At 34.0% G+C, this 22,469-nt stretch overlaps 1 long non-coding RNA gene across 1 annotated transcript; it reads right to left on the reverse strand.

Moving 5' to 3' along the window:
• Positions 1-5,216: 5,216 nt before the first annotated feature.
• On the reverse strand, positions 5,217-18,661 carry LOC123659620. Its single transcript, XR_006744045.1, has 3 exons — positions 18,513-18,661; positions 18,035-18,301; positions 5,217-5,227 (listed from the first exon to the last, which is right to left on the reverse strand). It is a non-coding gene; the product is annotated as an uncharacterized LOC123659620 (long non-coding RNA).
• Between the last annotated feature and the right edge of the window lie 3,808 nt (positions 18,662-22,469).

Raw genomic sequence — 22,469 nt, forward strand, 5'->3', positions numbered from 1 at the left:
TAATTAATAGTTCTGCGTTGCTTGTTTCTGTTTCTCAGTAATGTTGGACGTGAATATTCAGCTTGTAATTTATGTATGTTAAACTTTGTGACAGGCAAATTTTAACTGTTATTCAAAAGCAATTAATCACTAAATCAATTGAGTGTATAATTTTACTCGGTGGAGCATGTAAATTGAAATATGAATCCAAAGCCTTGCTGGGAATTTCATTTATAGTCTCCTAAATTGATTTTGTGATGAACAGTCAGTAAAATGTCACCCAGAAATGAATATGATTGGGAAGGTTTTAAAGGCCGGCAACGCACTCGCCTCTTATGTTGCAGATATCCATTGGTGACGGTAGCTGTTTAACATCAGATGGCTTCGTCTGCTCGTTATCCACAATTTTTTAACCGACTTCGAAAAAAGGAGGAGGTTCTCAATTCGACTGTATTTTTTTTTTTTTTTTTTTTTATGTATGTTACATCAGAACTTTTGACTGGGTGGAGCGATTTCGACAAATTTCTTTTAATCGAAAGGTGGTGTGTGCCAATTGGTCTCATTTAAATTTATTTGAGATCTAACAACTACTTTTCGAGCTATATCTAATAATGCGTTTTTACTTGACGCTTTTTTCGTCGACCTACGTTGTATTATACCACATAACTCTCTTCTGGATGTACCGATTTTGATAATTCTTTTTTTGTTGGAAAGGAGATATCCCTAGTTTAGTACCATGATAAGGAAACCAGGATCTGATAATGGGATCCCAGAGAAATCGAGGGAAACTCTTGAAAATCCGCAATAACTTTTTACTGGGTGTACCGATTTTAATAATTTTTAATTTAATCGAAAGCTGATGTTTGTCATGTGGTCACATATAATTTTTATTGAGATCTGATAACTACTTTTTGAGTAATCTTTGATAACGCGCAGTTACTTGACTATTTTTTCGTCGATCTACGTTGTACTACTCGTCGATGTAATTGAAGTCGGTTTTTTTTTTTTCGTTTGCGAGCAAACACAATTATTATGTATATAAAAAAGAGTTTTTATATAAATATGCCTATTTTAATGTATGTGATATAATTTTTCGTTGTTTTAATACCGAATTAAAGTGCTACTTTTTTGAAGGGATATCTATGGCCAGTAGGTCTTGTACAGACTATTCAAATTTAGAAATGTCTTTATGCTAAGAAAGCTTACGTACTTGTGTACCATTCTCACCGAATTAAAATTTATCGTGGAGATAGAAACATCTTAACAGATTATGTTGGGTATGAAATCTAAAAGGTAACTAAAAACTTCTCTATCATAGCCTTTTAATAAATAAACAATAAAATCACAATGTTAAAATGTCGAACTATATTACGTGCGACACTAAATCGATACCACCTTTTTAATTTTCTCGGATTATTAATTAGCAGAACGTGCACAGCAGGTAATTGAAACGGAGAACGTTCTGGAATTTTCCGATACCCGTATCCTTGATTGCAGTCGTTTTGATTCCGTAGCCTCACGTGATAATAAATTTACTTTATTTTTCGAAAAAGTGTCGCTATCATAAAAATTATACATTTAATTTATAAATGATTATGAATTGATATATATATATATATATATATATATATATATATATATATATATATAATGATTATGAATTGGAGCAGCGTGGTGGATTAGCTCTGATCCTTCTCCTAGATGGGGAAAGAGGCCTATGCCCAGTAGTGGGATATTACAGGCTGAAGCGAATTTATTTTAAAAAAATGAGTTTAAAAATAAATGATGACCGCTTTGATGTGAGTCGGATAGCAATCGTTATTTATAGTAAGGAATAGCGTGGATTTTTAAGCTCTGACCCTTCTCCTAGATGAAGAAAGAGGGTTACGACCAGCAATGAGAGGTTACAAGCTGAATAAAATCAAATACCAAAAGTAAAATAATGAGTTAGTCAATGTGTAGTTCAGTCAGCGCTACCTACAGTATTTGTATGCTATTCTGTTGGCTGCGTGTGTAATGAAAATTTGTCAAACAAATAAGTAATGTAGAGTCATTACTTTTTAATCTAAGGTTAAGTTTTAAATTCGAATGTTATAGTGTTGTTATGTTTCAGATTTCTACTAAGAAGCTTGTAACAAGATATTCTAAAAATTATGGCGGTAAATATATCAAAAATTTAATGAATTATTGCTATAAAGAGCTTAAAATATTGGCAGTGTACCAGCGTTTGATAAATTTATAGTTTGTTTCAGCTGAAACGCAGTTTTCTCGCAAGAAAGAACTTTGTTAGCGCTTTCCGAAACTGTTCTGCAAGGAAGGTACTCTAAAATTATACCATCCCATCAGAAATTAATGTTTAAAATGTAACAAAGTCGAGAGTCTTCGGCTCATAAAAGTTTTAAAAGATTCCATGTTGTTGAAGACAACTTTTTATAAGAACTCTTAATCCTTTTTTTTTAAAGTTAGCTTCAAGATATAAATCGAGACTTGGTTGCAGGTTAGTGACAAAGCCAATCTTGTGATTTATTATTAATAGATTAATTGTTTCAAGAAGCGTTAGTAAAATTGAACTAAAATTTCTTGAAAGCTTAGGTTTTGTTAAAAACAATGTTTTGTAGATCTATAAAAATTAGTTTTTTTTTTTGTTTATATAACTAGGTCGGCAAATAAACGAACGGCTCAACGTATAATAAGCTATTACCGTAGCTTATAGACGTCTGTAACACCAGAAGCATTGTAAGCGCGTTGCCGATCCTATCCCCAATTCCCCCCAGGAGCTCTTGTCACCTTACTCACCAACGGAAACACAACACTGCTTGAAAACAGTATTATTTAGCTCTTAACCCCAGTCAAGCTGCTCCATATTTTGAGCAGAAAATTTCCTACTGTGCTCTACCTCAGTCAAACTCAGTTCGTATAAACAGGCTAATCTCAGAAACTTCAGGTTTGAATTGAAAAAATCTTTTTTGTATTTAATAGTCCATTTACCGAGAAAAACGCGAAACGCGAGGCCAGGCTAGTCAATTCAAATTTTCTGTGACAGTACATATAAAAGTAGGTTAACATTTAATAATTTATCTTTCAACTCTCAAAAATTGAAAATAAATAGTCACGCTTTCGAATTTTCTCATAAATTAGCATTCCTTTCCTTTTCCAATTAAGATTCAATTTTATCTGTACACACTTATATGAAAACCGTTTGTAGATCCAAAATTACCTTCAAATATTCGCGTAAAATGTAAACCCAATCTATATGGTGATGAGTGCCATGCACAAAGTAACGCACATTTTCGCTCTCGATGTAAACAACACATGCAAAATACCGCTACTAACCTATTAACATACATAAACAAAATGTTGGAAACGTTACACGGAATATTCACAACACTTGGTACTCGTATGCTTTGAAATACAGTCTCATAAATTGGAAGGTGCCAACTTATTCTATCTATGTTAAACACGTTATCAAAGTCAACTTAACCTACTTATAAAATAAACTCATGCCGATTGAATATCGAAAATTCTAGTATCGGAATCGAAATTTGAAATGTAATTTACCATTTGCTTTTATTGTTTGATCAAGTGAAACATATGGGGAGAAAACTGCAGAACACCATTACTAATTTTTTTCCTTTTGCTATATCTTTGATTTAAGAAAATGTTTGTAAGTACATATAACTTTAAACGCCTCACACTTAACAGTTTCTTCTAGTATTTAGTCCTGTGGAAACACACAATACACAAGCACAAACACCCAGACCACGGCAAATATCTATATGGTCAATACAAACAATTGCCGTGTGCAGTGTTTGAAACCGCAAAAGCACAACAACTATAGGACAGTGCTCTGATTCTGGCAAATATAATTGCACGGAAAAAATATCCCATCACTTATCGTTTCTCTTAAATTTTCTCGTCCATTATTTTTAAGAACCGATCTTGTCGTCTATTGGACCTGCACATTCATTCGTCTATTCCATGGAGATTGTAATATTACGATTTTTAATTGTTAAATTTCCGTTCTATAAAATTACCGTTTGACTATTATAATGTTTAGAATTTATAATCTACTCTTTATAACCTTTGGATTTTTTTTTTATCTATGATCTTCTGTAAGGTCGAGGTAGTTCCCTATCGGGTTGTTCCAGGTTTTGAGGAGGATAATTTCTGCTGTGCCTTACCTCATTCATATCTACGGAGAAGATATCATAGGCGATTCTAAAATAAGGAATGGGTTGCAAAGATCAAAAATTGACGTCGACAACATGCCCCGCAGTGAAAGACCTTCTGAATTCGACGAAGGATGTAACGTTGTGCTGGAACGTTACTCTAATAAATAAGATCTTGTAGTAAAGGTTAAGTTTTTTTCAATTTATTTTTATCATGCTTCTACTTGTAGCGCCATCTATCGGCATTCTTCAACAATTCGTGACTATTGGTGTTTCATATCGGCGTTTTTTCTCTAATAGACTTGATAGATGCCGCTGATGTTTTTTGGTAATTATTGATCTTTCTTTAATAAAATCAATTTAATTGTAATTAGAAATTCTAAATTTAATATTCCTGTCTACTCCTTAAATTATAAAATAATTTAATATCTAAATTTAAACTTAATAATTTATAAAAATACAGACTATGCTTAACGCATAGACTTTTGCTTGTCAATATAAGGAGCGCCTTGCTCGCGTGTCTTTGTTTCTTTTTCTTTGCACTTCGTTGCCGCCGAACCTCGAGACCTAACCTCGACCCTAACTCGGCTTAAATCCCGCTGGGGTGAGTTCTCATGATATCTATTATAATTACATATTGCTGGTGTTCTTAACTTAACGAGAAAATTGTAATTATTTATTATTTTGCTAATTGTGACACTGGTTTCTGAATTGTTCTTTTCCTGACTCGGAACTTTCTTCGTTCCAGGATTTATTCTTAGATCTATATCTTTAATCATACTTTGCTACAAATCGAGTCACTGCCCTCGATTAATAACGGGCTACTGATTACCGGCATTTACACCGGTGGAGATCTCCGCCGGTCATCGGACGAAGACGGAACTGAAGACCATCATCGCCGGGAATTAGTCAGGCCAGTGTCCTTCCATATTACTTCTAAGGTACGTTGTCGCGGCGTGGGCCAGCTAAGGAAATAAAGGCTGAAAATCAGGTGCCTAACGCGCCTGATTCCGAACCTACCCCCTGTTTTCTGACCGCGTGCTATTAAAATTTATAACTTAAAAAAATAGTCTATTATTCTACTTCTACAACCTCTAAAATCTACTCAGCGCGGCAAGGAAATCTGAAAGCACTTTTGAAATAGAATGGTCTCCAAACAAGCCGTGAGTTGGGTGAAAAAATTAACTTCAATCATAAAACGACTGTCAATCGTCTTCATTTTATATTATTTATCCAAAAATTGGAACCAACTTCAAATTTCTTTCAACATCTCACTCATATCAACTAACACACGGTCATAAACAGCATTTTTTGTACTGAACCGTCATGGGAGAACGGTGCTACACATCAAAATTAAGCAAATAATGGAAGGGCAGTGGGTATTCTTAAGAGATACGCCAGAGCCAAAAGTCAAGCTAGACCTCCATCCAAAGAAGAACAGATTTGCGTTTGGGGGGGCTAAAAAGCCATTGTGCTCGAAAGGAACGTGCAGTAAACAAGGAGCTCTAAATAGCCCAGCTACGCTACCCGAAAGAGGCTACTCGACTAAAAATTTCCCATCTTTTACCATATTTCTTCACGACTACGTCAATATTGGGTAACTAGTAAGAAATATTGACTGATTGTAGCTCGTTGTTAATCTGCAATTAGCTACAAAAGTAGGAGTTTGTGTTGTACCTTAAATATTATCTTGTTTTACTAATAATAATAATAATAAAAACTCTTTATTGTACACTAAGAGTGAGCAAAAATACAAAAATAAAAACAGGAGTTAAGTACAAAAGGTATTAGTTGAAGCCATCATAATTGGTCCTTGAATCAAGTCAATTTGGCTATCTCGCGATAGACGATGAATGCCTATTGTTTATCATCAAAGTTAATGAAGCTAATAATTCGAAAGATAATAACTTTTTGATTATCTTTGTTGAACATAAATAATAGATATTCTAGTTAATTTCTCATTAGACGAAAATAATAGTGAGAGGTAGTTTCTTATCTCGAGTCTCTCGATCTCCTTAGAGATTTTTCACCTTTGTATTTCAATATTAGATTATTTGAAGGTTAAGATATTATCTCGAGTTTCTCGATTTCCTTACATATTTCTCACCTTTGTATTTTAATATCAGATTATTTAAAGATACTAATTATTTACTGTAACATAATCTTAAATAGTTTTTAAACCTTCAGTTTATAATAGCACAGAAATATTTTTATCACATTATACAAAAATGAAAATAGTCGCTAGAATCAACCAAAATGGCGTAAATGATAAAAACGAAATAAATTTTGTCTTATTGTAATTACATAAACTATATATTAAGCCAAGACTGTTATAGTGTTTTGGTGACAAAACTTCTATTAACGCTAATGGATGCCAGTTTCCCATTCAGAATGGAGATTTATGTGAGCAAATTTTGGTTTCTGGTCGGAATGTTTGCTTTTGTAGGCCACTTACTATTAGGTCTTAGAACGTACGTGAATGGTGCTACTGTAGTACGGTGGATAGGACACATTAACAGTTTGATACAGAATTTCTCGGGTCTAATCATGAATGATACCACTGAGTTTTTGTAGTGTCTTGTATGCATATTTTGGAATAAATTCAGAGGTCAACCAGACTTTAATTCTATCTACCGTAGATAACCATAGATGACGTGTTTGATGATTAATATTTAACGAAAGTGATATGAAATGTTCTTCAAAATTATTGTTATTAAACAGCAAAACAATGTACCAGCACTGTAAGCAGTTTCATCACAAAGTTTCACCAACTATTTATTCGGAACATAATGGACTATCGTTTAGTTTTGCAAATGTTCGAAGATCGATAGTTTTGTTAGTAGTTTACTATTCTGATAAAGGATATTTTATATTTTCTGCGTATAAAGTTGATATATATAATATATAGTTATATTATTTAATAAAATATACGAACTGTTTAAGCAGAACAATAGTTTTTAGGGAGGATTAATAGATGCATATATTTACGACGCATGATTATGTTGACAACGCGTTAGCGAAACGGCCACAGCATTGGATAGAGGCTGTTGTGCTGCTGTTTCAATCGTCGCATATGGCAGACCGTTCTATTGACCGTACAGATGTTTGCCATAGTCTGGGCGTTTCAGCTTGTGTATTGTGTGTTTCCGAATTACCAACACAGGAATAAATTCTAGTGATGCCATTCTTCATCTAATAACATTAAAAAAATAATTAAATAACCTAATAGCATTAAATTTTGCACACACTCCCAACTTAACTACGATCGACGCCATCGTTTTAACTTTGTGTTTGTGCGTATTATTTAAATTTTAAACTTAATAAATAGAGTGAAGGTAGACAGACTGGAACAAAGTTGTAGCTTTATACACAATGACCTCGTTTCTGGACAAACTGACAGTTAACAGGGAGAGAATAGATTTCATGATACTTTTATTTATATGTGTGTAAAATTTATTTCGAATCTAGTTTAAAAACTGATATAGGAAATACCCGTACCAAAATGTGAAGTAGCCCGACGGAGGAAGTACCTGGACCTTACAGAAGATCACAGCTACAAATACACTACAGAAACGCAATACTGGTTTCAAGCAGTGATGTGTTCTTGTAGTGAGTAAGCTGACCAAAGCTCCCGGGGTGATTGGGGGTAGGGTTGGCAAAGTGCTTGCGATGCTTTAGGTGATGGAGACGTTTATAAGCTATGATAATCGTTTACCATCAGACGAGCCATGTACTTGTTTGCAGATCTAATTGTATATTTAAAAATTATTACACTTAGAGAAATGAATCTTACTGATTTTTTTTAAATAGTAACGCATTAAATTTTGTTTCAATTTTAACCGTAAACAGATATATATATATAGATACACATCGTGAACTGATATTTTATACCAACCCGAACTGTCACCACTTCTTCTTCCCAGATTGTATTTTACAGAGATACTGATACCCAATGCAGAAACGAAACACTGCTCATAAGTTTACTGATGAAAAACTTCTTTACGCACGCTTGACTTGAAGAGTAAGCTGATGAGCGTGACAAGAGTTGCGAAAAGTGTGATGGGGCGAGGTGAACGAAAGTTGAGATAAGATAGGCAGTTTTACTTCAGTCGTGTGGTCTAAAGTATACTCGTTTTTAAAATGCGCTTCGAATGGGTATAGAAATCGCGATTATGAAAGATGAATCTACTGCTTAAATATTATTTCTACTCAGTGGTACTGCACTATGTTTATAAAGATACATATTGAACAAATAAAACTATCAAAATATACGGACATGTACACAGACGCTTACAAATACATCAAACAGTCGTACATTCTACGACGCACACATAGACACAAAAGCACACCTACGTGCAAATAAAACCTTACTGCAGAATCAAGGTATTCCCGTATAAAATCTTGTACAAATTTGTACTAGCAAGTCTTCCGAGATGAAACTATTTGTATTCGAGGGAACTAATTAGCTACATCTCGTGACGTTCTCTAATTAACGTTGAATTTGATGATTTTAAATTTTAAATAAATATTATGAAATTTCGCACTTGGGAATATAGGGTGTTTTCGAGTTATATCAAATTGTAGCGTACGTGTTGTGTTACGTCTTCGTCGTATGATATGAAATGTTTTAATGAATATTTTACTTTATTTTAAAGGTCACAGAAATTTTATGTAATACTAGCTGAGCTCGCGATTTCATCCGCGTGGAATTTAACAAAAAAGTCATTGTTCAGTTCGCAGAGTAGCTACCTGCCAATGAAAGTCCTGTCAAAATCGGTTCAGCCGTTTTAGAGATTAGCCGGAACAAACAGACAGAGAGACAAAAATATTTTGATATATGTACCGTGTATACATCCATATTAGTAAAAAGCGGTTATTTTAATATTACAAACAGACACTTTTTTGATATAATATTAAAAAATGTTTAGACAATTATTTATTTATATAGATGTGTGTGTGTGTGTGTGTGTGTGCTACTGAATGCTCCTCACAGGATTTTGATCGCAATATGGCAGGGTATTAATAATACTTTTATTAATTTTCACAAAAAAAAAAATCTACGTCAATAATAATTACTTTCATAAATAATATCATAACACTTTAATTACTGTATGTCATGATAAGTAATTGGTAAAACACGTGACATTTCAGATTGATTTACATATATTGTATTTGACAAAAAATTCTTGGTTTCGATATCTTTCTAGTGGGTCTCGCTCATCAGTCAGCATGTTAAGCTGACGGTCCCGGTTCTTATCATAAGTTACTGATAGCCTTCGTTACTCATAGTAGGGATACCTCTGCCAATTAGCAGTAGAGCTGCGTGGTGGATTTAACGACAATCCTTCTCGTACATGGGCAAAAAGGCCTATGTTCAGCAGTGGAATGCTACACGCTGTATAATGATAATAAATTTTAAAACTTTATAGCGAATAATATAAATCTAAGCTTAAAGTAATATTACTGTATTTATGAAACGTCTGTAGTATTAGTTATTAATTGTGCACTCAATTTGACTTCTATTTAATATGTATGTCTAGCTCAGGATTCCTCAAACAGTAATCGTGTCAATTAATCGTCACATTTCCATAGTAATATTATATTCATAGCAGTTCTGGTGTTAGGGTATTATGGTGTTATTTGTTGTTCGATATAATGTTTAACCGATTTTAAAATAGGATAAGGTTCTCGATTCAATTGTTTCTTTTTGTGCTATAATTGGGCGGACCGATTTCAAAGATTCTTATTTAATTTAAAGGTGGTGCTTGTCATAATTATGGTCTCATTTAAATTTAATCAAAATCTATCAAGTACTTTTTGATTTTTTCTAATAATGAGTAGGTATTTACTTGACGATTTTTCGTCTATCTACGTTGTTTATTATGGCAATAAAACTTACTTTAAATACTTTTACTTACTTATATTAATATAAAAAATGTATCAGTAAGATAAGTAATTATAGTAGATTTGATCAAATATATTTTAGTAATCTTATCAGTTTTTGATCTAAGCTCGGTAGCAATCACACTACCTACAACAATATCCTTCGAATCTTCACGGTCCTACGTGACATTGGCGATATTATCCGCGCTATTTCGGCACTAGCGAAAGCCATTAATTCTAATTGAATGAAACTACCTGACAAATTAAACAATAGATATTAAATAAAGGTTAAATGAAGTATAAATAAATTTAGTAAATAATTAGTGGAGTGCTGGAATGTTTTTTTTATTGTTTTTGTTTCTTGTTTGGAAATAAATAAATAAATGCCTCACCCTCAACCTCCCCCATTTAGAGAATCTCCTGGGTCCGGGATCAGGAAACACACTATATACAAGCACAAACGACCAGACCATGGCAAACTGTATGGCCAATACAAATGTTTGCCATACGTGGGAACCAAAATCGCGACTGTCAGGGCAACACCCAGTGCTGTGTCAAATTTATGTTATAGCTTTTTTGCGTGGTTCTTAATTGAAGCTCTTTACGAGGCATATAAGAAAGACACACATGCGTGTGGAATTAAAACAAATATTTGAACAAATATAACTTTGCTCGAAGCAAGAATAGCAACCAAGGCGTCGGCAGAATATTTATTTTGGGGACAAATATTATATATATACACAATGAGATGATAGTGATATTATTACTAAAGCTCAGGTTTAGTAAGTTAAATTCAAATTGGTGATATTCCAATTTACGCGTTCAACTTGTATACGTCAAGTTCTAAATTTTAGGTAAAACCATTCTAAAATTGTAGGATACATCAAATCGACAATCTGTTACGCGTTCCACTAGTATGCACTAAGTTAAATATTTTGGATAAGATTCAAGTGAGAAAGGCTACAGCAAGAAATATTCTGCTCAAAATCTGGAACAGCCCGACTGGGAAAGTACTTCTACCTGACAGAATATTACAGCAACATATTACTCCTTTCAAACAGCGTTGTGTTCCTGTGGTGAGTAAGGTGACCAGAGCTCCTGGGGGATTGGGGCAGGGTGAGTAAGAGCCATCAATGCTTCTGGTGTTGCAGGCGTCTAAGCAACGGTAATTGCTTATTATTAGGTGTGTCGTACCCTTGTTTGCTGACCTAGTAGTAAAATAAAGATAGTTCTAGTAGTAATACCCAAAAAAATTCAACGTAGACACGCGCTCAACACACTACTAGAAAAAAGCATATTCACAAACACCAAGAAAAAAAAATCCGACAAATTCCATTATATTTGATTACATAAATTCTTATTAAATAAAAAAAGAACAAATTATCATCGGTAACGTTATTACAAGCAAAGAAGCTATAAATATTCCTACCGAAAATACCATTTGTCAAACATGATAATGGATTAGGGATGGAACACACCTGCGAAACGAAGTAGAAACATCGGATTCGATTAATACATAAATATATCCATAAAGCTGCGGTTACACTTAAAGTATCCAATTAGTGTAGAGTATCTTTCCTGTGATAATAACAAGACGAAGCGTTCGTGTAAATGCAACATTAAGAGGCTGTTAAGCCTTGTAGTGGGCAGTATCGTAGCTTAGAATAAACATTGATACGAAAATAATGGTGCAGTTATGCACGTGTGAGTTACATGAATCCTACTAGAGTTTGTGGGGATGTATGTATGTATGTCTGTTACTTATTTTTTACGCAAAAACTACTGAAAAACCGCGTGTCGCAGTCAGTACTTCCATATAAGTTACAAGTAAATTCGTTTCTCTGTACCTACTAGTATTATAAAACTGCAAAGTTTGTTTGTATGTTTAAACGCGCTAATCTCAGGAAGTACTAGTTGCAATTGAAAAATTATTTTTGTTTTGGATAGCCCACTTACCAAGAATGACTATGAGCTATTTTATAATAAATAATAATAATAAATAAATAAATAAATAATTATAACATACACACATGGTCGTCTGTTCCTATGGTAAGCAACTTAATGCTTTAGTCACAGGTAACAGGCTACTGTAATAACTATTTTTTTCTTTTTGATAAACATACATAGAAATAATACATATATAAATATATAAATACTTTTTTTTCTCAAATTAACGTGAGTAAATCCACGGTTAACACCTAGTACACTATACTACATATGGTAAGTATACAGTATATTTTTTGAGGTAATTTGCAGCAGCCCTGACTAATGAAATATATACCTCAACCTTTCAGACGATCACGGCTAACCAATACTGATCTCAAGTACCCAAGTAGTAAGTGTAAGTCTATCATATCGTAGTTTTTATCTATTTATTATTGATTTTTTTCCTTAATTTGTGCATACTTCTCACCGCTGCTACTGTATCGTGTCCAGTACCCAGAGGTTATCTGGAAGAAATCGCTATTTAGCGATAAGATTGCCTTTGTACATCTTGTACATTAAGAATAAATAAATACCCTTGTGTATCAAACATTTTTATTATTTTATTGAAGCGAGACTTTTTTAGAATCGTTGTGTTTTAAAATTCCATGAAACGAAAATGCGAAAATATAAAAAAAAATACATAAATGTATACGACAGAATACCATAAAATACATTACACACTATTTTAAATTCTCGGTGAAAAGGTGTGCTTTCAACCACAGGACTAAAGTAAGACTTCTCTAGCTCCATCTAACTTACATCCTCCACTCAAGTTCCGTTCGCCTCGCTCTATCACACTTTTCGTAACGCTTTTGTCACGCATTCGCCAGCTTACTAACCAAGTCTAGAAGTTTTACTACAATAATAAAAATATATTAATGTTAGAGTTATTTGTATCCTTTTGTCATGGAATCCTAACTCTAAATTCCAGACCGCAAATGCTTTCACTTCAAATATCATAAAATGATTTTAATTACTTACAAACTGTTTAGTCACTTAAGCTATTAAAACTTGAGCTTCAGTCAAGCAAATATATACCTTACTGCACTTATCTAAAGCATAAAATATCAAATATCATGTACAGTAAAACTCAAAGTAGAATCGTATAAATGAGAAGCTATTAAAAGTTTTGTATTGCAATATTTTGGGATGACGGTACCTTACAATGAACACATTGTAACATGAAACAATGCAATAACTTTATGGCGTAGTAAATATTGTTAATGGTTTTTAAGGTTATGTTTATAATGTAGCTTAATATCTTCTTGTTATAGACTAGTTAGAAAAATAATTTTTATTAACTTTTTAAGATAACGATTCTGTTAGTTAGTCAGTCAGTTCAGCCTATTGCAGTCCACTGCAGGATTGCGGAAAACCGGGATGTCTGGCGCGAACTTTGGGAGGCCTATTGATTGATTTTCTAAGCTATATCTCCTTCGCCATGTCTCTAATATTAAGAACTCAAGATAAGTAAAAGCAAATATGGTATACGTTCAATTTTAGTTAAAACTCATTGTTCAAATCAGTCTGTCTATAATATAAAAATGAGTCGCTGAATGTGTTGCTAAGCGCAAAACTCGAGAACGGTTGGACCGATTTCGCTAATTCTTTTTTATAAATATTCCTTGAAGTACGAGGATGGTTCTTACGGAGAGAAAAATTCTAAAAAAAAATAAATTTAAATTTCCTGAAAAAGTCTAAAAACAACACTTTTCTATACTCCCATACAAAAGATTTGTGATAATACTTAAAAGTCACTATTAGGCGATACGAAGTTCGCCGGGTCAGCTAGTTTTTCATAAAATTGTTATGTTCAAAAGTTTATTTTTAAGAAAGATAATTCCTCGTCTTACTGCCTCTGCTGGTGATAAGAGGCTGGTGCATTACTCGTCCAGAGAATCGGCATAGCGATTCAACGGGGAAATGGTGCCGGCATTCTTGATACCATTCCACGCGGACATGATTTATACTTTAGACTATAACTATCTGTAAATATTTAGTTCTTAAGTTGTGAATTGTAAATATGTATAATATTGTGAAACTTCGAAATATATGTTCTCCAAGTTGTTACATTAATTTTATATTACGAAGTATTAATATCGTAATTGTAATGTTGATTAGAAATTCCTCGTTGTTACGAAGCAAATCTTCGACGGAGCCTTGATAAACAATTCGCGCTTTCGCGGGATTAGGAATCGCTATTATTATTGAGCGGTTACAATGTGAAGGGTTTCAATTTGAGCAATGAAGAATCATCCCGATTGGACCCTTGTTTCTTTACAATTTCGTTAATTATTTCAAATTTTTCGAGTAATTTAATGAAAATGAGTTGTGTAATATATATAATTGAACTATAATGTGTGTTTTATGCTAACATAATTTATATTGATAAATATTACGAAGACAGTAAAAACAAAAAATAAAAAATAATTATAATAAAAATGAAATAATTATACTACTTAATGAGTTTTTTTATTTTAATAAAAAATAACCATCTTTATTGAGTAATATTGATAACACCTTCCGTTAATTTTATTTTTGTCAAAGTCTATTCAGACTAATTCAGACATAAAATTAGTCGGTATTATATTTTTCAAATTAGACATAAAATTAGTCGGTATCAAAACAATGTAATCGATATACCATTAAAGCGTTGCTTTAAAAAAACTTTGCTTTTGATTTGTTAGACATTTACCACCAATAGGCCATAACAAAGGCTATAAGACATTGTGTTATAGCTAAGAAAGTGTAATTAATAGTAAACCCGAAGTAATTTAAGATAAATCAATATCCTCTCAAATATTACAGTTTAAATTATTTTTCAAAACGATTCAATTAGAGTTCTTCAAATAATGTTACAAACCAAAATTATTCAGGAATCTAATCTATACTAATATTATAAAGCTGAAGAGTTTGTTTGTTTGAACGCGCTAATCTCAGAAACTACTGGTCCGATTTGAAATATTCTTTTAGTGTTAGACAGCACATTTATCGAAAAACGTTATAGGCTATAGCCTATCATCACGCTAAGACCAAAAGAAGCGTAGCACCATTGAAGAAAGTTTTATTATGACAATCATCTTAGTAATAAATCCTTCAACATACGAATATAAGGTACCTTTCGTAGAACTCGATAACAACCTATACAATTCACAGGCATAAATCCATCGATGACATTAACGAACCAATCAATTAATCTACGTTATTGATTGAGGAGGTAAGCTGATTTGAATCTGATTCAACAACGTTATAGAACACTTGCACGTAATAAGATTATATTGTTTATTAATTTGATAACTTATATAACATGTTAACACGAAAATTTGATGACGATTAATCAGAACTTTGTAGTTTGATAATTCATTGTAAAACTACCCTCGAAGACGTAACTCATCCGAGTGTTGAGTTAAATGTGATTCATAAATTCTGATTTGGTTAAATTTGGTTTAAATTTAATAATTTATTTTATAATTTGATTATTAGAACGTTAGTGCTTTAACGAAGCAATTGTGGTCTTTGAGTTTGTTTTAGCCGAAATTAAGAAAATTAGATATTCTAAATCTTTGAATAAATAAAATGTGGGCTTGTAAATTTCTCAACCACGTCCTTCGTATAATATTGAGTTATCGTACTATTATTCTATTTTTACTAAAGCATTTTATTGAGTAAATTAACCTTTTAAAGTAGATCTGTAACACATCAAAAATCCTTACCTTACTTTGATGAATATTGTATATCTTTAGCCTTAGTCAGTTTTTACGATTCAATCTCTTTTGAAAGTTGAACTAAAACCTGAGTTTGAAATATACGAAAAATGTTATTTTATACAATAAATTAGGTATTAAATTATTTGGTGTTTAATTTAGATACGCTAGCGATCAGTTGCTAGTTAGGTATTTTGACTGTCTGATATAATTCTCATAAAGTAAATAATCTATACATCTATAGGTAAATAAAATTGGAGTGTCTGTTTGTAATATTCAAATGACAGCTTTTTTTACTAAATGCATATTATGGATGTATCAACGGTACATATACCAAAATAAGATTTTTCATAGTTTTTGTCTGTCTGTCTATCTGTCTGTCTATCTGTCTGTCTATTTGTCTGTCTGTCTGTCTGTTTGTTCCGGTTAATATCTGAAACAATCCAGCGATTTTGACGAGACTTTCACTGGCAGATACCTGATGAAGTAAGAAGTAACTTAGGCTAATTTTATTTTAGGAATATATTTATTTTATAACTCTGCAAAGTGAACAATAACTTTTTTGTTAAATTCCACGCAGACGAAGCCGCGACGAAACATACGAAACATATGTTTGTTACTAAAGTGGGCAGCTTAATGTCTATGTTTTACTGATAAATTTTAAATTAAACTAACTTTTTGAAACTAGTCTAAAAATAATTTATTCAGCTGAATAAAAAGTATTTAACAAGCATATGAGCAAAAGTTAAAAGCTTCAATAACATTAAGAAGACTTTATTTTTTCCGTGATTCGTGCAATTTTTTAAACTTTAAACCTCACAACGAAAATCGTTTCGAAACAGACCACAAAGTTGAAGGAGTTTTCTAATTAAGTTTCGGCTACCCACCTTAAGAGTGAACGGTTGTGTTTATTGTCATCTCTGCTAAAAACTAGTAAATTAAGTAAATAGTGCGTTTAACCAACTGACTATCAGAACCTTTTTCCTAACGATTACTGCGGAACTCAGCTGTGATATTGGGATTTCTTCAGAAGATCGATAATAAGGTGTTATTCGGAGTTGTGTATAGTGGTGCCTACGTACCCGCTTATTCGATTGCCGCAGACGTTTGTGTATTGTGCTTAGTGTACTTTTAATATAAACTCCTATAAATTACTACAATGGCTGGAATCTGTGAGGCCTGCAAGATCACCATAACGGTATCACAAAAGCGTATCAAGTGTGCCCATTGTACGCGCCTATATCATTCGGACTGTGTCGGTTTCAACAATGATTTGTCAAGATCTCAGTGGAAGTGCCCCTTGTGCGTGGCAAGCTCTCGCAAAGTCGGGGATAACAGCAACACCCCGGTGCGCACAGCCTCGAAAACAGTAATTAATAAGGATGGCATGACGGCGACGCTGCTGGACCCACCACCACCAGCCCCTGCATCGTTGGTACAAACTCGGTCTGCATCGCCAACACAAAAAGCCCCTCTGCCTCCAGCCCTTTCACCTACTGCTCAAGCCAATGAAGATACAAACTTAATATCCCGTATAGGCTCTATGATGGACTCCAAACTGAGCCTCTTAAAAATCGAAATAATTAACGACCTAAAAAATACATTACTCGCAGAATTCCGCAAAGAGATAGTGGCTGTAACTACCAAATATGATCTCCTCGAGGAGTCTCACTCAAAATTACTGGACGAACATGAATCCCTGATGAAAGACTTTGCTAAATTACAAAATAACATACTCCAGACAGAAGACAAGTTGTCAGAACTGCAGGGACAGTTCAGTAAACAGCAACAAAGAGCGAGACTCCTCAACATTGAAATCGTAGGGCTTCCCGAAACCACTAACGAGTCCCCTGTTGAACTTGTTATGAAAATCGCCAGTCACGCCGGGGTCCAGATTCAGCCAGATCAAATCCAGTCTGCTCACCGCGTTCAGCCTATGCATAAAGTCGAAGGCCGACCAAAACCAATCGTTGCAACACTTCAGAGTAGGATGTTGAAGGACAAAATTATCGCGGGATTGCGTAGGGCGAGGGGGATTGGTACCAAAAATATAAACTTGGCCGGTCCTGACAGGAAATTCTTCGTTAATGAACACCTAACTCCCGAAAATAAACAGCTTTTTAACGCAGTAAAAATCCGGGCTAAGGAAAGGTCTTATAAATTTACTTGGATAAGGAATTGTAACATTTTTCTGAGAAAAAACGAGGAATCTCCTGTCATAACTATAGCTACAGAAAAGGATTTGCAGAAAATAACATAACTTTGATGCTAATTCCAGTCCCCGTTGTCTTTCTATGTAAAATGAAGTCGTACTTACTACGTATTATTTATTGCTGTTTAGTCTTATCCCTTCATTGTTGGCAAACACCTTACACCACGGCACATACCACAAAATTACAAAACACAACACCTTATAAAACACATACGCATACACTACTTTTGTACATCACACAACGCATTGATTCTCATTTACACTGCATCTATACAAATACCATGATTCGTGCTTATCGTATAAATAAAAATTGCATCTATTGTTATCAGCGATTCGAGATACTACTCTGTAGTAATTTACTAAACGCACTAAAAGGGAACAAATATCTATACTTAAAATGTAATATTCCAGCTCCCGTGTTTATCTCAATGTATGTAAGTAAACTGCACTTATTTAATCTTAATATATATCTTAACCCGAATGCGATTAAAGTTAAACAAATTATATTTTATTACATAATAAAAATACCCCAATGCCTCAGTTAAGCTTATTCTATCAAAACGTACGGGGCTTACGTACAAAAACTGTGCAATTCAGAAATCATCTATTAACATGTGATCACGACGTTGTCATTATCACTGAAACATGGCTTAAAGAGGGTTTCTATAAGGGTGAACTGTGTGATGACCGCTACGACCTGTTTCGATGCGATCGAAGCGAAACTACTTCTTCCATAAAGCACGGTGGCGGTGTCATGCTGTGTATAAAGCAGAAATTGCACGCGCGCGAGCGTCCTGACTGGGCATGCGCAGGCGTCGAGTGCCTTTGGACGACTGTCGCAGCGACCGCACTGGACGCTCGCGATAAGCGCAACCTACATATATGTGTAGTGTATATTCCACCTGATGACAATCACGTCCAGCGTCTTAACAATTTTACGTGTCAGCTAACTAAAATCGTATCTTTACATCCTAACGATCATTTTATCATAGGGGGAGATTTCAATATCTCGCATATTACGTGGTCACCATCGGGCCACACGACCCAAAGAAGCGTTTCTACGGATTTACAATTAGCGACTGATTATTTAATCGACTCATGTAACCTATCTGGATTTCGTCAATATAATTTATGTATTAATAAATGTAATAATATTTTGGATTTAATATTTAGTGATACCCACATTGATGTTTCTCGATCTACTACTGCGTTAGTTTCGGAGGATGGCTATCACCCATGTTTGGATTTAAATGCACCGGATCTTATGTTGCCTTGTATTAGACGCGAATCTTTTATAAAGTATTGCTTCTTTAAAGCCGACTACTATGAAATCAATAACTTTCTTCGCAACGTTGACTGGCACACAGTACTTCAGGGAAATAACATAGACGAAATAACACAAAAATTTTACCTTATTATTAATAAAGTCATACATGATTTTGTACCAAAAAAAATATTCCACCGGAGAGATAAATTTCCCGTTTGGTATTCAAGACCCTTAATACGCGTAATAAATGACAAACTCCGAGCGCATAGGCGGTGGATTCGGCACGGTAATCCCAGAGACTACGATGAGTTTTCTATTCTACGAAGGCGACAAAAGAAAATCCAAATAAAATGTTACGATTCGTATCAAGAATATATACAAACAAATCTTAAGAAGAACCCTAAATACCTGTGGTCATACTTGAAAACATTGCGTAGCGGCAACACAGGATACCCCAACGTACTCACTTTAGGTGACAATTCTTACCGCTGTGAAGCTGACGCCTGCGAAGGTTTCAGCCATTTTTTCGAGAGTGTATTTCAAAAACCAGCTACTCAATATAATCTCCCACTACTAGCAGAATCAACTGACACAATTTATAGGCTAAGTTTCTCTGAGGACGTGGTTTTAAAATTACTAAAAAATATTGATCTTAACAAGGGCCCAGGTAGTGATAAAATCCCCCCAACGTTTATAAAAAACTGTGCTTCTTGCCTAGCTAAACCGTTGACCATAATTTTTAATCTTTCTATAAACGTTTTTAGTACTTTTCCTAGTATCTGGAAAGAAGCGTTAGTTATACCCATTCATAAAAGTGGTTCCCGTGGTCGGATCGAGAATTATCGGCCTATCTCAAAATTAAACTTATTTTGTAAAATATTCGAAAAATTAGTATACCAATCTATAAGTCCGTTAATTCTCTCTTCGATCCCGGATGAGCAACATGGATTTATGAAGAGGCGTTCCACTGTAAGCAACTTAATGGTATTTACAGATTACATCTTTCGCTCTATGGATGGTGGTGTTCAAGTTGACGCTATTTACACAGATTTTGAAAAGGCGTTCGACAGGGTTGATCACATAATTCTGTTGCACAAGTTGCATGCCCTGGGTATAAGAGGTGACCTTTTTAGATGGATAAGCTCGTACATAACAAATAGGAGTCAAGCTGTCACTTTGGGAAGAGTGCAAAGTTCTTACGTTACAGTCATTTCTGGAGTTCCGCAGGGGTCTATACTGGGCCCATTACTCTACAATGCGTATCTCTACGATATTGGTTCATGTTTAACTTACTCTAAATTTATAATGTTTGCTGACGACAAGAAGATTTATTTAAAAATCAATAACATCACTGATTGCCACAAAATACAATGTGACCTAAATGATCTATACATATATTACTTAACTAATCGTATCACTGTAAACGCAGCTAAATGTCATCAAATTACTTTCACTCGTAAAAAGAATCCTATATTATATACTTATGCTATAAACAATGTCCCCATCATAAGAGTCGATTCTGTTCGAGACCTAGGGGTGATACTAGATTCCAAAATGACTTTTGTAAATCATATCGATACAATAATTTCTAAAGCATATAGTCAACTAGGTTTCATATCACGAGTTAGCAATACCTTCAAAAATATAGGTTGTATCAAAACTTTATATTTCTGCTTCGTTCGAACTATACTGGAATACGCTTGTAGTATATGGGCCCCTGTATACAATGTACATATCGACAGAATTGAATCGCTCCAGAAAAAATTTATAAAACTTTTGAATTTCAAAACTTACAGAACCTCTCCCACCTATGTTGATTCATGTAAACACTACCAAATTGAATCCCTATGCCAACGTCGTAAGCAGTACGATATTGTCTTATTACATGATATTGTAAGTGGGAAAATAGATTGCAGCGAGCTTTTATCCCAGATTGAATTCCGAATTCCATCAAGACGGTCTAGACATATTAAACCATTGTTCCATACGCCTCAAGTAAGAACTAATTACGCACGTAACTCGGTCATCTGCCGTATTGTCAATACGTACAATACGCAGTATCCAAAATTAGACCTTTTTTGCCCAAGAACAAAGACGGCACTTAAAAAAGAAATCAAAAAGATGCATTTTTCGTAGTATCATCAATAATATTCTAAACCAGCACCTACAGATTTATGCACAAACCCACACAAATACACCTTCATCTTACATACACACACCTACACTAATACACCTCCATCTTACATGCACACACCTACACGAACACACATTCACATCTTCATGTCATGCACTCACCTCTAACTGCAGTGGATAAGACGGAACATAGCCGTTTACTTTTTTTACTTCTTATTATTATATTTTTTAAATATAGTGTCTAGTTATGCATTTTATAATGATTAATTTTCTTTCATATCAGTGTGATCCTATTTTGGCCATTTTTATGCATTATATTGTAACATACTATTGTATTATAACGCTGTTGGATTGCCTAATAAAACAAATTAATAAAAAAAAAAAAAATAAGTTCTGGATAAGTGGATAGTTTTATTGAATTGCTTTTGAAAAAGATTTTGTCTTTCTTTGTAATTAAAAATTCTTCCTTGAATTATTTATTTATATAATAAACTAACGATATTAACCGGTTGTTATCATATACACTGGATAGCGATTGTTACTCATCGCTTCAGTCTGTAATATCCCACTGCTGGGCATAGGCCTCATTCCCCGTGAAGAAGGAGGATCGTAGCTTAATCCATTATGCCATTTCAATATGGGTTGACGGATATAGTCCCTACTATGAGTAACGATCGCTATCAGGTGTACATGATAACGACCGGGACCGATGGCTTAACGTGCTCTCCTAAGCACGGGGACATCTACAAGGACTGCACACACATCTAAACCACGATACGCATCTGTATGGCTAATACAAATGTTTGTTATGTGCGGGGATCGAACCCGCAATCGCCAGCGCAACAGCCACAAACCAGTGCTGTGACCATTGCGCTAATGCGTCGTCGTCGATTGTTACTCATAGTAGCTAATATATCCCTCCACCCGCAGTAGAGCAGCGTGGTGGATTTAGCTCTTTTCGCCTATATAATAATTCTATTTGCTCGTAAACGAAAATAAAGTGAAGTAAATACGCTTTATCAAAGATTACTCAAAAAGTTGTTATCACATCTCGATGAAATTTAAATGTGACTACAAGATAAACATCAGCATTCGATTAAATTAAAAATCATCAAAATCGGTACACCTAGTAAAAA

The sequence above is a fragment of the Melitaea cinxia genome, chromosome 2 (assembly GCF_905220565.1).
Source record: "Melitaea cinxia chromosome 2, ilMelCinx1.1, whole genome shotgun sequence".
NCBI lineage: Eukaryota > Metazoa > Arthropoda > Insecta > Lepidoptera > Nymphalidae > Melitaea > Melitaea cinxia.